Below are 14,564 nucleotides of genomic sequence, written 5' to 3'. Positions count from 1 at the left end.
TTCCTGTCTTGTTAATTATAGCCATTCTGACTGGAGTGAGGTGATATCTCATTGTAGTTTTGATTTGCATTTCCCTGATAGTTAATGATGTTAAACATGTTTTCATGTACCTGTTAGCCATCTGTATATCTTTGGAGAAATCTCTTGAGATCTTTTGCCCATTTTTTAATTGGGTTGTTGGTTTTTTTGTTGTTGAGATGTATGGGTTCTTTGTATATTTTGGATATTAACCCCTTATCCGATATATGGTTTGCAAATATCTTCTCCCAATTGTTAAGTTGTCTTTTTGTTTTGTTGATGGTTTCCTTTGCTGTGCAGAAGCTTTTTAGTTTGATGTGGTCCCATTTGTTTATTTTTTCTTTTGTTTCCCTTGCCTGGTCAGACATGGTACTTGAAAATATGCTGCTAAGATGGATGTCAGAGAGTGTGCTGTCTATGTTTTCTTCTAGCAGTTTCATGGTTTCAGGTTTTACATTCAAGTCTATAATCCATTTTGAGTTGAGTTTTGTGCGCCGTGTAAGACGATGGTCTACTTTCATTCTTTTGCATGTGGCTGTCCAGTTTTCCCAACACCATTTATTGAAGAGACTCTCCTTTCTCCATTGTATGCTCTTGGCTTCCTTGTCAAAAATTAGCTGTCCATATCTGTTCAGTTCTTATTGAAAGCTCAATTATAAGAAATAAAAGTCTTACAGGATTCTTGGAAGGCTATCAATTCCTCCAGCAGCCCCAAATTTATCACTAGATGAAGCCTCACCATCAAAGAACCATGTACTTGGATCACATTTTTTTTGGTCTCTTGTAAACTGCTTTTATGAGCTAGACTTTGGGATGAGTCAGTGAGGATGCCATAAGTAGAAGCCATATGAAAGTTGCTGTTGTATTTGAAAGAGCATCTGTGAGGGTGTCACCAACTATATTACACTGTGCCCCTTTATGAGGACCCATAGGAGACTTTTTTTTTCAGATCTAAATACTAGGACAGTCTACCTTTCTTCTAAACAAATTGAATTTGAAAAATTTTATGTTCATTGTGATTCTTGTAATCAATAATATTTCCCTTTTAGGTTTGGCTGCCATGACACTTAGAAGACAACTTGGGACATTTAACCTTTGTATATGACATTGTGACATCCTTTTTTGTATACTTAATTTGCTTGTAGTTTCAAATGCTCTTCTACCTATTTTCTTCTTTGCTCTAATCCCTTTATCTACTTTATCTACCAAATTGTCTTATATTTTGTAAGCTGCTTCAAACTCTCTTAGTAAGAATGAGTTAGAGTATCAGTAAATTAGTTAATTAAAAAAGTAAATATGGAGTTATATTTCCTTCACAGAGGAAAATATTCTTACCGCTTGTCTGCACAGTAATTTATTGCCTTGTTATTTGGGGTCTGTTTCTGCCCATGACCCTCACAACCTCTGACCTTGGCCTGCTTTGAAGCTTATTTGGTCCACTCTCCTTAGGTCACCTCATCTCCATCCTAGGCTACCACCAGTCTTCTCCCTAGGCCATCTCATGGCATCTAGTCCTGTGGGTGACTCCTGAATCCACATCTCGAGATCTAATTTCAGTTCAGTACAAACTGTGTTTGTAGCACAGTTATATCACTCAAGTTATGTCACTCAAGAACTCAAGATTAAGTGATATAACTCAAGTACTTAGATTCTGAATCTTTGTTTTTCCCTCAAACATGTACCTCCTCGTGTATCCTCAATGTAGTAAATGGGGCCACCATCCCTGTAGATGCCCTTATCAGAGAACTGGGAGACACCCTAGACTTATCTCTCCCTCTGTTTCTCCACATCCAGTTCACCCATAAATCCAATTCTTCCTCATAGATATGTTGTGAATTATTACACTCTTCTCCACTTCCACCTCTAGTTCAGTTATTATCATTTCTAGTCTAGACTATTGCCCTGCACAGCACCACCCCCAGACCATTCTCCACACAGTTCCGAAAGTAATATTTTTAAAATACAAATCTAATTATACCAGCTGTTAAAAAAACTTCAACAGAATCCCTGTTCTGAGGGGATAAAGTTCAAACTTCTGTACATTGTATAAAAATGCTACTATAGATTATGAGGAGAAGGATGGTCCACCACTCCAATCTTATTTCCTGCCACCCTTCTCTTCACCATCTTCATATCTGACTATTTTGGTTATTCTCTTGGCTTTCTTTTTAAGAGTCAACTTCCTAGTGCCAGCTATAAATAAAAGCCAAGTTGGTAGCTCATTCATAATGGGACTGAGGGGCAAGTAATACCTCCCCTTTCTATCAGAGTGCTTAAGATTCCCAGAGGAGCACTTAACTTCCAAAATATATAAAGAGCTCATACAACTCAACAACTAGAAACTGAATAACCCAATCAGAAAATGGGCAGAGGATATGATCAGACATTTTTCCAAAGAATATATTCAGATGGCCAACAGGCACATGAAAAGATGTTCAACATCACTAATTATTAGGGAAATTCAAATAAAAACTACAATGAGATATCCACTTATACCCATCAGAATGGCTATTATTAAAAAGACAATAAATAGTATCAGAGAGGACGTGGAGAAAAGGGAACCCTCATACGCTGCTGGTGGGAATGTAAACTGTGTGCAGCTACTATGGAAAACAGTATGGATATTTGTCAAAAAATTAAAAATAGAGATATAATATGATCCAGCTATTCCACTTCTGGGTGTTTATCCAAAGAACTTAAAAACATTAATTCAAAAAGATATATGCACCCCAATGTTCATTGCAGCATTATTCACAATAGCCAAGACTTGGAATCAACCGAAGTGCCCATCAATGGATGAATGGATAAAGAAGATGTGGAATATATATACAATGGAATACTACTTAGTCATAAAAAAGACAAAATCATGCCATTTGTGACAACATGGATAGACCTTGAGGGTATTATGCTAAGTGAAATAAGTCAGACAGAGAAAGACAAACATTGTATGATTTCATTCATATACGGAAGATAAACAAGCAAACATGTAGATAAGGAGAATAGATTGGTGGTTATCAGAGGGGAAGGGGTGGAAGGAGGGCAAAAGGGGTAAAGGGGCACTTGTGTATGGTGATGGATGGAAACTAGACCTTTGGTGGTGTACATGATGCAATTTATACAGAAGCTGAAATATAACGATGTACAATTGAAGTTTACACAATATTAAACCAATGTGACGTCTATAAAATAATTAAAAAAAGAAAGATTTCCAGGAGGAGTAATAGCTTAATTCTTCATTAGCCATAACTATTCTCTGCTAAGATGAATCAATTAGATCAATTTTGTACTTGCCTAAAGGAGTGGGACATAAAAACTGAACTCATAGAAACATAGAGAAGAGATTGGTGTTTGCCAGAGGCAGGGGCTTGGAGGGTGGGGGAAATGAGTGAGGATGGTCAAAAGGTACCAAAAGAAAAAAAAAAAGGAATGGGACAAAGAATAGATACGTTTGGATGAGAAAAGAAGAGAAGGGAAAGTTCTCATCATGGGGTTCTGCACAACTCTGTCATGTCTATGAAGTGGGGTTGCCTAGAGGATAGGATAAGGGCAAAAAAGTAAAGGAGGGTCACCTACAGGCAGGGAAGATAAACATGGGTTGTGCCACAACTTTCCTAAAGATTAGAACTGATTCTGATGCTTTTCCTGCATCCCAGCAGAAGGTTAGTTATTTGATGGAATGATTCTGTTTGTGAACTGAGGTGGTGTGAGGTTGGGGGTGGGGATGCATGTGATGAGGGAGCTTAGAAGACAGCCTTACATCAGGGATAATGGGATGATGAGAAGCCACATCTCTATGCAGAATACCTTTCAATTTAATATGGCTCAACAAGTATTTGTGGAATAAATATCTTACTAGGCCTTGGAGGGATATTTATTGCCAAAGTGGCAGAAAGTCATCTCTAAGAAAAGTAGGGTATATCAACATAATATGCTAAGTTAGAAAGTCATTTTGAACTCATGACCTCAAAAAGGAATATCTTTTCCAGCTCTGTCACCTCAAAAAGTGGCCCTGCAGCAGAAGCAGCTCTTTGGGCCACTACTGACTCTCATATACAATCCTAGCTTCCCAAGTCTTCCACTTCCCCACTAGGAGCCAAATCTTCCTGAAGGGAAAATGGTGCCATATCTTGGCACAGGACAATTCGAGAATATTCTCTGGTTGCTCGAAAAAAATGTACTTTCAAGGGTGTCAGGTGGCACTGAAAAGACAAAGGAATTGGGTTATAGAACCAAGTTGTAACGATATGAGCATCAAAAAACCAGGGGGGTGTTAATATATATGAGTATTTTTTTTCTTCTATTAAGTCTCTATCTGTACTTACAGAATTGTAGACATGTTGTTAAAAACACCTTACCAAATAGTCCAGGGAAGAATAGTAGAAATTACTAAGAACAGAAATAACTGGTCAGTATCCTTTGTCTCACATAAAAATGACAGAGAAAGAAGGTCCAAGACTTAATTGTCACAATGAAAACCCATAGTAACTAAGCTGAGAGAGAGGTTAACAGTAAGTGGGTACGGTTTTCCATTGTCTAGATGTCCTAAGGAGGGAGAGGTAATTGCACAGACTCAATCTTCCATCTCCGAGGAAACAGAACCCTTGGATGGCCTTACTAATCATAATAATATGGGCATACCTTGGAGATTTTGCAGGTTTGGTTCCAGACCACCGCAATAAAGCAAATATCACAATAAAGCAAGTCACACAAGCCTTTTGGTTTCCCAGGGCATATAAAAGTTATGTTTACACTATATTAAGTGTGCAATAGCATTATGTCTAAAAAAAGTACATACTTTAATTAAAAAATACTTTATTGCTAAAAAATATTAACCATCATTTGAGCCTTCAGTGAGTCATAGTCTTTTTGCTGGTGGAGGGTCTTGCCTTGACCTTGATGGCTTCTGACTGATAAGGGTGGTGGTTGCTGAAGGTTGAGGTGGCCGTGGTGGCAATTTCTTAAAATAAGACAACAATGAAGTTTGTTGCGTCCATCAACTCTTCTTTTCATGAACAATTTTTCTGTAGTATGCGATGCTGTTTTATAGCATTTTACTCACAGTAGAACTTCTTTCAAAATTGGAGTTGATCCTCTTAAACCCTACCACTGCTTTATCAACGAAGTTTATGTAATACTTTACATTGTTTGTTGTCATCTCAACAGTCTTCGCAGCATCTTTACCAGGGGTGGATTCCAATTCAAGAAACCACTTTCTTTGCTCATCCGTAAGAAGCAAGCCCTCATCCATTAAAATTTTATCATGAGATTGCAGCAATTCAGTCAGATCTTCAGACTCCATTTCTAATTCTAGCTCTCTTGCTATTTCCATCACATCTGCAGTTACCTCCTCTACTGAAGTCTTGAACCCCTCAAAGTCATCCATGAGGGTTGGAATCAACTTCTTCCAAACTTCTGTTAATGTTGATATTTTGACCTCTTCCCATGAATCATGGATGTTCTTTTTAAAAAAAAAAAAAATGATAATTTAATTAAGGATTTTACTTACTTTAAAGATTTTTATTTTTTTTCCTTTTTCTCCCCAAAGCCCTCCGGTACATAGTTGCATATTCTTAGTTGTGGGTCCTTCTAGTTGTGGCATGTGGGACGCTGCCTCAGCGTGGTTTGACGAGCAGTGCCATGTCCGCGCCCAGGATTCGAACTGATGAAACACTGGGCTGCCTGCAGCGGAGCGCACGAACTTAACCACTTGGCCACAGGGCCAGCCCCCTCATGGATGTTCTTAATGGCATCTAGAATGGTGAATCATTTCCAGAAGGTTTTCAGTTTACCAAGATGTAGTGCAGCTACACAAAATGAGCAAATGCTGTTGGAAGAATGTGCCAATAGACTTTCTTGACTCAGGGTTGCCACAAACCTTCAATTTGTAAAAAAATGTGGTATCTGCAAAGTAAAATAAAGCAAAGGGCAATAAAATGAGGTAGGTGTTTAGTAATTAGAAATATAAGCTTTTCTAATAATGCTAACAAGCCAGGTCACTATAGGATAACAATAGGACAAATGTTCATGCTGACCAAGTGAAACTTAAAGGGTGCAGTACATTATTTCAAGGGGAAATCCTAAAACCTGTGTGAAAAGTGTGATCTTAGAGTCTTATTGACATAATAAAGGAAGTTTAATTCCCCAAATAGCTTACCTATGTCAGACAAAACCCAAAAAACAAGGGGCTGGCCTGGTGGCATAGTGGTTAGGTTTGCATGCTCCGCTTTGGTGGCCCAGGGTTCTCAGGTTCTGATCCCAGGAATGGACCTACACATCGCTCATCAAGCCATGCTGTGGTGGTGTCCTACATAAAATAGAGGAGGATTGGCAGGGATGTTAGTTGAGTGTCAGTCTTCCTCACACCAAACAAAAGAAACCCAACAGAAAACCCGCAAAAAACAAAACAAAACAAAAGATACAATATTCCCTGCCCCCTGCCCCCCAAAACCCTCCAAGAATCACGAACACTGAACTTGTAAAGTCTATTGACTAGTCCGAGATGTTTTTGAGGGAGACGAGAGAGGATTTGATGTCATTACATACTGCAACCCTGGGAAGATATGGAATTTAAATTAATGTTATTAGCACTAAAAGTAGTTTTAATTTAAGTATAATAACAAGTTCTTTAATACCTATGATATTTTATAACGGTTTTGTCTACTTCTAAAATGTTTAAAACATTTTTAAGAATATGACATATTAGATTTATGATTGTAATTAAATGTTTAGGAGATTTTGGGCAAAAAGTTTGTATTCAATGTTTGAATATTTAGGGGAATCTAATTTGTTAAATCATAGGCATCGATTTATTATTTGGGTAACTAAACTTTAAATGGAGGACTATTGATTCCTTAATATTTAAAGCAATGTTAATTATTTTATAGATTTATAAATGTTATATATTGGGCATGAAACAATAGTTGAAGTGGAAGTTCCACTCCCTTAACAAAACCATGAAAGAATCTCTTTTCTTGAGGCTATAAGTCATAGATACTGCTCTCAAGTTTCGCTCAGATTTATTAGGGACCATAAGAGTAGTCTGCACGTAATTCTGTAGAGTTTAGCTGTAGTGGCAAAGCACAGAGTTTGAGGCTTGAGACATGGGTGATAGACACTGATCTGAGGCAAAATTGTGCTGGATGCTTTTTTAGGCAACTGGACCTACGGTTATAGAAACTCATATAGAGCAGATACCTCAAAATCCAGTTCTGGGAGTTGGTTCAGAGGACTAAGTGGGGACACTGACACCAGAGAGATTATGAGGTTGGACCAAGTCTCCAGCTTGTTGGGGCAGAGATGAGGCTTGAGACCAGGGCTCTGTTCACTCTGCTAATGCTGCCTGCGTCTGTGCCAGGGGACACGGGGCCATATAAGACACACATAGTAGGCAGCCAATAAATGATATTAGCAATGATAAAAATAGAAATAACAGAGCAGCAATAATCACTCATGAGAAGCTTATATTTCAGTTGGGCGGATGACACAGACTTATCAAGAAGAAAAAATTCATTGTGAAAACAAAGTTCTAATGTATATCCAGAAGAAGGTAGAAGAAAGAGAACATTTCTCCTCTTTCAAATTCCTCAAAAAAAGACAAACAATCTAACCAAAAAGTGGGCAAAGAATAGTAGCAGACCATTCACAGAATAAAATATCCAAAGGGGCAATAAACATAAAAAGATATCCAGCTTCACTAGTAATCATGGGAGTAAAAATAAAACAAGTTATCATTTATCAGACTGATAAATATTCAAAAGATTATGATATTCCTCGTAGGCAAGGATGGGAGGAAAGAGGTCTCTCATGCAGTGTCGGTTGGAATGGGCTATGGTAAAGACTTTTAGGGCGATGATATCTTAATATCTTTCAAAACTTAAATTGTGCTCATGGTTGACCCAGAATTCTAATTCTAGAAATTCTAAGGAAATTCTTGTTCACGTTTGCAAGGATGTAGATACCAGGATGTTTAAGTGCCATATTATTTTGTAGTAGTGAAAAATTGGCATTACCCAAAGGTTCTTTAAAAGAAGAAATTAAGTACACTATGCTGCTGCATCCACATTGTGGGATACCATGTGGCAATTAGAAATGAAAAGTTAAAAATTTCCTCAAGGACAGACATGGGCGGATCACTGAGGCATTTTGTTAAGTGACAGAAAGCATGAAAAATATGTATAACGGTCCCATTCATGCAAAACACAAATGTGTTTTGTTTATATATGATTATAAATGCATACATAAATAACTTGAGGGAAACCCTTAATTGTCATGAGTGGATACCTTTGGACAGAAAAATGAATTTGGAGTTGGGGGGGCAGATGATGGACTGTGCGATTTATACTGTATATCTCTATATATATTTATAACTGTGCCTGTATCTATGTCTGCACCAGTCAATGTGCTATCAATGTCTGTATCTGTATTGTTTCAATCTTTGAGTTCATATAGTACTCATCTAGTACAAATTATCTTTTTTTTAAAAAAAAGCAAATAAAGCATTTCTAAGGCCCTGGCACTCCAGCCCAGTCCTGGTTCCACTCTAAGAAAATAATCACTCATAGTAGAATTAAAGTAATGACTTTAAAAGGCTTGAAAGGAACAAATGGCTGCTTCTTGGCCCTGGTTCCTTCTCTCCTTGCCCATCTTTCCAATACAACGTGTAGCAGTAGAGAGCATCCTGCTGCACCTGTGTGTGCTCGTCCAACCTTTTCCTGCTTTCTAGAGTCAAAATACACCTGAGATTATAACTCTCTAAAGTAGATGAGGCCAATTCGAAATGTTTTTTCCAGTGTCTAGTTTTCCTGTGCTTGGCTGACGTCTCTGGCACTGCCCAGTGTGCTTGCTTCCTCTCTCCAGGTGGAACAGCAGTTTGTTTTAGGCTCTGCTTTCTACTTGCTTAGTGGAACTATAGAGGAGACCTGACCTCGCGCTGGAGCTGGGACTGTAGACTATGAACTCAAAGCCTGTACTTTGTTTATCAAATGGAACAGTTCTGCCAAAGGAATCTGTCAGGGAAGTTGGCCTTATTTCCCAGGGAAAAAGATGAATAGTTTGCTTTGAGCACTTGCAGTCTGCATTGGCTCAATCTCATCTGGAGGTTGGTGCTGGCATGGCACCTGCACCTCTTGGGATGTGAGTCACAGCTCCCACATAGGAGATTGTTTGATGGAGGAGCAGAAAGAGACCAGCCACCAGGTTCTTGGGGCTGTCCCCTAGCTTTTCCAGTAATTATTCATTTATTCAGGAAACATTAGCTCTCTTGACTCCGGCATGCCCATGGAATTCATCACCAGGCACATATCAAAGGCCACCATTTCTGTGATTTTCTCACACTGCCCTCTCCTGGGCCTGTTTTGACTCATTGTCCCTGCCTTTCTTTCATCTTCCCTGGTTCTCTGTTTCCTTGGTCCTGCTCCCTAGGTCGTGATAGTGATTGTTCTAGGACCTACTTTGAGAGACTGCCTAGACCCAGTTAGGCTGCCCTGACCCACAACTCTCGCTGGATTGTGATTTGCCTTTGGTTCTCTGGCTTTGTTTTGGGCCGTAGAAACAAAACAGACTAGGCTAACCCTTTAGGATTTTCTAGGCAGTGGAAGGGACCACATAACTCCATGGCCAGGCATTGTGTTGGGGACTGGGTTGTGGGTGGGAGGAATTAGGACTATGAAGATTCATTCATTCATTCATAAGACAAAGGATTTTAAAAATATGTAAACTCTATAGTCTGTCAGATGTTAAGAAGTCCTTTAAAGAAAGTATATGTAGGGAGATAAAGGGTATCGGGGCAGGAGCAGGGGTAGCAATTTAATAGGGAGTTCATAGAAGGCCTCATTCACTAATGAGTCAGCCCTGTGGGTTGCTTGAGAGGAAGATACTCTAGACAAAGGGAAGAGCAAGAATAAAGGCTCTGAGGTGAAAGCTTACCTGGAATGTTGGAAAGAAGGAGGCAGGGCGAGAAGTGAGAGGGGAGGAGGGTGGGGTCCTTAAGCCCAGTGATGTAATAGTATGGCCAGAGTGTGCAGCCCTTTGTGGTCCTTTGTGAGGGCTTCAGCTCTCCCTCCAGTGAGCTGAGGAGGTGACCACTACTAGTGGGGAAGTCTCAAGAATAGAGGTGGACACTGACTCAGTGTGTGGCCGGTGGACCATCTCATTCTGAGATCCTGGTAAGATGACTGGGAATAACCAACTCTGCCTGGGGCAGTTGGGGAAGAGCTGAGTCTGGAACTGTGAGAAGTTTTCCAGGCAGAGGGACTAGCATGGGCAAGAGCTAGTATGTGTGACATGATGACATTTGCAGAGAAAGGAGAACAGTTTGCTTTGGCTTGAGACTGCAGTGCAGGAGTGGAGAGGCAGGAAAGGAGCTGAGAGGTGACTGGTGAGGCAGGGGATGCCAGCTCAGAAGGACCTTAAAGGATGCAATAATGTGGTTAGATATAATCTTACAATTAGAGAAAACCATGGGAGGTTTTCAAATAGGGAAGTGTGACATTTGCGTTGTGAAAATGAAAAATAATTTTCACTCTTATGCCTTGATTTCCATGTCCTCTTACAATGGGCAGGCTCAGCATCTAGAGAAAGAAGATCTGGGACTGAGTTCTCACTCCTCACACAATCCTAACTTTCCTGATCTGTAAAGTGGAATTTTGTCTGCTTTAACTTCCTCACCAGGCTCTAGGAGGAATAAATGAGATAACATATACAAAAGCATTGTGGTCTACAGAGCGCCCATTATCCCCATAACCCAAGAATGGGATGGTCAGAGTCGGCAAAAGGAGTGGGCACCACGTGCAAGTGGAAAATGCATGGCTCTGCAGTTGGACATCAGTTGGAATCTTGGCTCCACTACATACTGGCCGTGTGACCTGGGACCATGTGCTGGACTACTCTAAGCCTGAGTTTCCCGATCAGCAAAATGGGTTAATTTTTACTTCCCAGGTTTGGTGCATAGACTGGAAACAATGTGTATGACATATCTAGCCCTGTGCGTGGTCCAGAGGAGAAGCTCAGTAACTGACAGCTGTTATTTTTCTGAGAGTGATCGTGGTGAACACATGATCAGATGGATTCTTACAACAGCCCTACTAAGGGATGTGGATCTGAATCTGAATCTGAATCTGAGCTGCTACTTTAGTAGTGAGGATGGATTTGTGCTGATCCTTCACCTCTCCTGTACCCCTTTATGCCCATGCCATGCTGTACATCTATGGTTGGGGGCACGATCTGGACACATGAAGGAAGTGTAGCTAATGGGCCTCCAGGAGCACCATGTTCATGGCTGACACGATGTAAACTCTAGGATCTGCCCAACTAAGCTAACTGGCTGCAGCCCAGTGAGAGCCATTGACTCAGACAGGCCAAAGGGGAATGGAGGATGAAATGTGCATTCATATAACTAGCTCATAATTTTCTGCTACTGAGGGGGAAAGGCTTATTTTGTCTGAATTTAGCAGATCCATTGTCCATGTTGATTAAATTCTTCAAATAACTTCTCATCTCCCTGTTCTATTTTGTTTCAGAGCACACAGCTTCACATTTAAAAGAAAGAAAGAGAGAAAAATGACTGTCCATCTGCAATTTCTCATTTGGCAGGCACCCAGCTATTTTCTCAGGATTTGACAGAATATGATCTCTCATTTAACTCACTTCCTAATACTGCCCCTGGGCAAGACTGAATTGAATCAGACCCCAGGTGCAATCATTATCTTGGCTGAAGATTCACACCTCAAGTTCTTTCTACAGATTGTTCTGTGCAATCACAGTGGACTCGGAGAAAAACAATCAGAAAACAATGCACTTGCCAAGCCCAAACCTGGCTCACTACTGTTTCTAACAGTGCTGCCTCACTTCTGCCTTTTGACAATTCTCCACAGTCATTAGTCATTCATTCATTCAATAAATAATTAAGCACCTAGCATGGTACAAATGGAAATAGTATAATCTATGATCTCTTCCCTCAGGGAACTTGCAATTTAGTGGAGGAGATAAGATGTACACAAATAACTAGGCTCTAATATAGGAGCACAGAAGTGGATGACAAATAGTAGGGGTACAGTTTGAGAGCAGGGTAAGATGACTTGCCAGGGATTATTTCGTGGAGTGGGTAGAATGGTTTGGGTGGTGAGTTGAAGAAGTAGGGTATGCAGAGGTCGAGATGAGGGGCAGTAGGCAGACACTCCAAGCTCGAGTGGTGGGAGAAATAAGAATGGTATATTCTATAATTCCTTTCTGAACTGAATTGAAGTAAGTGTCCTTTGGAATAATGCAATAGCAATCAACAGCTTAACACTTTTCAAGAGGCTGCATAGAGGGAGATCAGTTAGGAAGCTGGTGCAGTAATCCATGTGAGAGAGAAGGTGATCTGGATTAAGTTGGTGGTGATGAAGATGGTGAGAAAGGGTGGGATTCTACACAAATTTTAGACATTCTGGTCTCAACTTAGCTTCCAAAGGCACTGCCTACCTAGAAGATGCCTGTCCCTCAGTGTTGGAGAAAAGATACTATTGAGGGCAATAGCTCTCTGTGTGTGACCAGAATATCTCCCCTCACCTCAGCCACGGCCCTGCTACTCTTTGAGTTATGGCTCTGCCCCATTTGCAGCTGTGATGCTTACGGTCATAGACCCACAGAATGAGATAACTTGGGCATAGGAATCCTCTAGTCCAAACCCTCATTTGACAGATGAGGAAACCAAGGCTCAGGGGAGGTGGACTAGCTTGCCTAAGACCTCCTGGGTAGTCAGCAGTGCAGTGGGACTAAAACCAGGTGTCCCGATTCTAAGTCCAGTGGTCTTCCTAGATCACCACTCCCTTCTCCAGATAGAAGCCAAAGTGTGCTTCCCCATCGTGGGAGAGACTGGCTAGCTGCACACCAAACTCCTTCCCTCTTGCTCAAGCTAGTCTACATTTCCCAGTTTCTCTTGCAGTTAGGTGTGGCCATGGGACTCAGTTCTGGCCAGTGGAATGTTCACAATCAGGCCTGGCTCAAAGAAACCTCCCTGTTCAAGCCCCAACCTCTTCCCTCATTTGCTAACAAGTTATTGATACCCAGGGAAACCTTGAAAGCAAGGTGTTGAAGATGGCAGAGCCTATGTTACCCTGGATCTTTGAATGACTTCATGGAGCAGACACTCCTCCTGCCCCTGATTATAAATTCTATTGTATTAAGCCACTGAGATTTGTGGATTTATTAGTTAAGGTAGCTAATATTATTTTAACTAATTATATCTTATCTTCTAAAATATAGTGACAGGGACTTCAATAAGACCACTTGAAGAGCTTAATATATGCTCCTGTAGTTGGTGGACACTATGAACTTGGAAATCTAGAGGACAAGACTCTTTTGTAGCAGAACAAGGATGGATGGGTTGAGATTGGCCTGCACTCCTAGAATTTGTCAGGGCAAAAGGAATGTGGGCCAGGTATTGGTCATGCCATAGAGAAAACCTGCCTGGAGCTATTTTGACTCCTGTTCAAGTAGTCTACTGGGCAAGGAGACATCGTTGATAGAGAGTCTGGGTAGTGGGGACAACCAGAAAACCTGAGGTAGAGGAAGAAGAAGAAGAAATAGCAGAAGAATATTGGAATTTCAAGTCAGGGGATTCCAGCTGGGGAACCTCCAGAGAACCCTGAAGTCACTCACAAAGAAAGAATCAGATTTAAACATTGGCTTGGCAAGAGCAAGACATCAATATAAGACCATACCAGTCAAGTAAGAACCTTTTGAGTCCTTTCCCATTTTCTCTCCTTGATGTTCCTGCTCCAGAGAGGGAAAGGGATGTGAAGCCAACCATATGCCTCTTCTCTAAGGCAGGAGGCCTGCCTCCACAGGTTTCTAGCTGGTGAAGAAATGGAAAGGAGGTTTGGTCCAGTGGTGTAGTGGTTAAGTTTGCACGCTCTTCTTCTGTGGCCCAGGGTTTGCCGGTTCAGATCCTGGGTGCAGACCTACACACTGCTCATCAAGCCGTCCTGTGGTGGCATCCCACGTAGAAGAACTAGAAGGTCTTACAACTAGGATAAACAACTATGTACTGGGGTTTTTGGAAGAAAAAAAAGAGGAAGATTGGTAACAGACGTTAGCTCAGGGCCAATGTTTGTCTCACACACACACACACACACACACACACACACAAAAGTGAAGAAGTCTTTACTGTGAATGAAGATAGACGTGCAGATTAATACACTGGAGTGTAGATTCTATTTTCTCAGTTGAGACTGTATTTTACCACTTCAAGTGACCAAATTCCATTTTGTTTTCGAAAAAGTGTGAAAAAAATTAGTGGGCCTGCCAGAGTTTTCATCCAGCGGAAGGGGCAAAACTCTCTGATGATAACTTTCTCAGGAGCAGTGGGAAACAAAGAATAAAGATGATTCATCCACCAAGTGGTGCTTGTTGAAGGTGACATCAGTGGTTCCAAGCACCATGATAAGCTCTTGGATGGGAGTAAGGTCTGGGTGCTATGGAAGCATATGGGAGGGGCACCAAACCCAGACCTGCTGGAAGTGACACCAAAGGTGGAACCTAAGGGAGGAAGCAGACTACGAGGTGGA

General features: G+C 40.9%; 1 long non-coding RNA gene across 1 annotated transcript; it reads right to left on the bottom strand.

Annotated features, from left to right (window-relative positions):
• Window positions 1-4,813: 4,813 nt before the first annotated feature.
• LOC139075564 (uncharacterized) lies at window positions 4,814-6,572 on the bottom strand. The gene is made up of 2 exons (XR_011526092.1): window positions 6,492-6,572; window positions 4,814-5,476 (listed from the first exon to the last, which is right to left on the bottom strand). It is a non-coding gene; the product is annotated as an uncharacterized lncRNA (long non-coding RNA).
• Window positions 6,573-14,564: the final 7,992 nt, after the last annotated feature.

The sequence above is a fragment of the Equus przewalskii genome, chromosome 14, assembly GCF_037783145.1.
Source record: "Equus przewalskii isolate Varuska chromosome 14, EquPr2, whole genome shotgun sequence".
In the NCBI taxonomy this organism is placed as follows: domain Eukaryota; kingdom Metazoa; phylum Chordata; class Mammalia; order Perissodactyla; family Equidae; genus Equus; species Equus przewalskii.
This window is presented reverse-complemented; position numbering and strand designations above follow the sequence as displayed.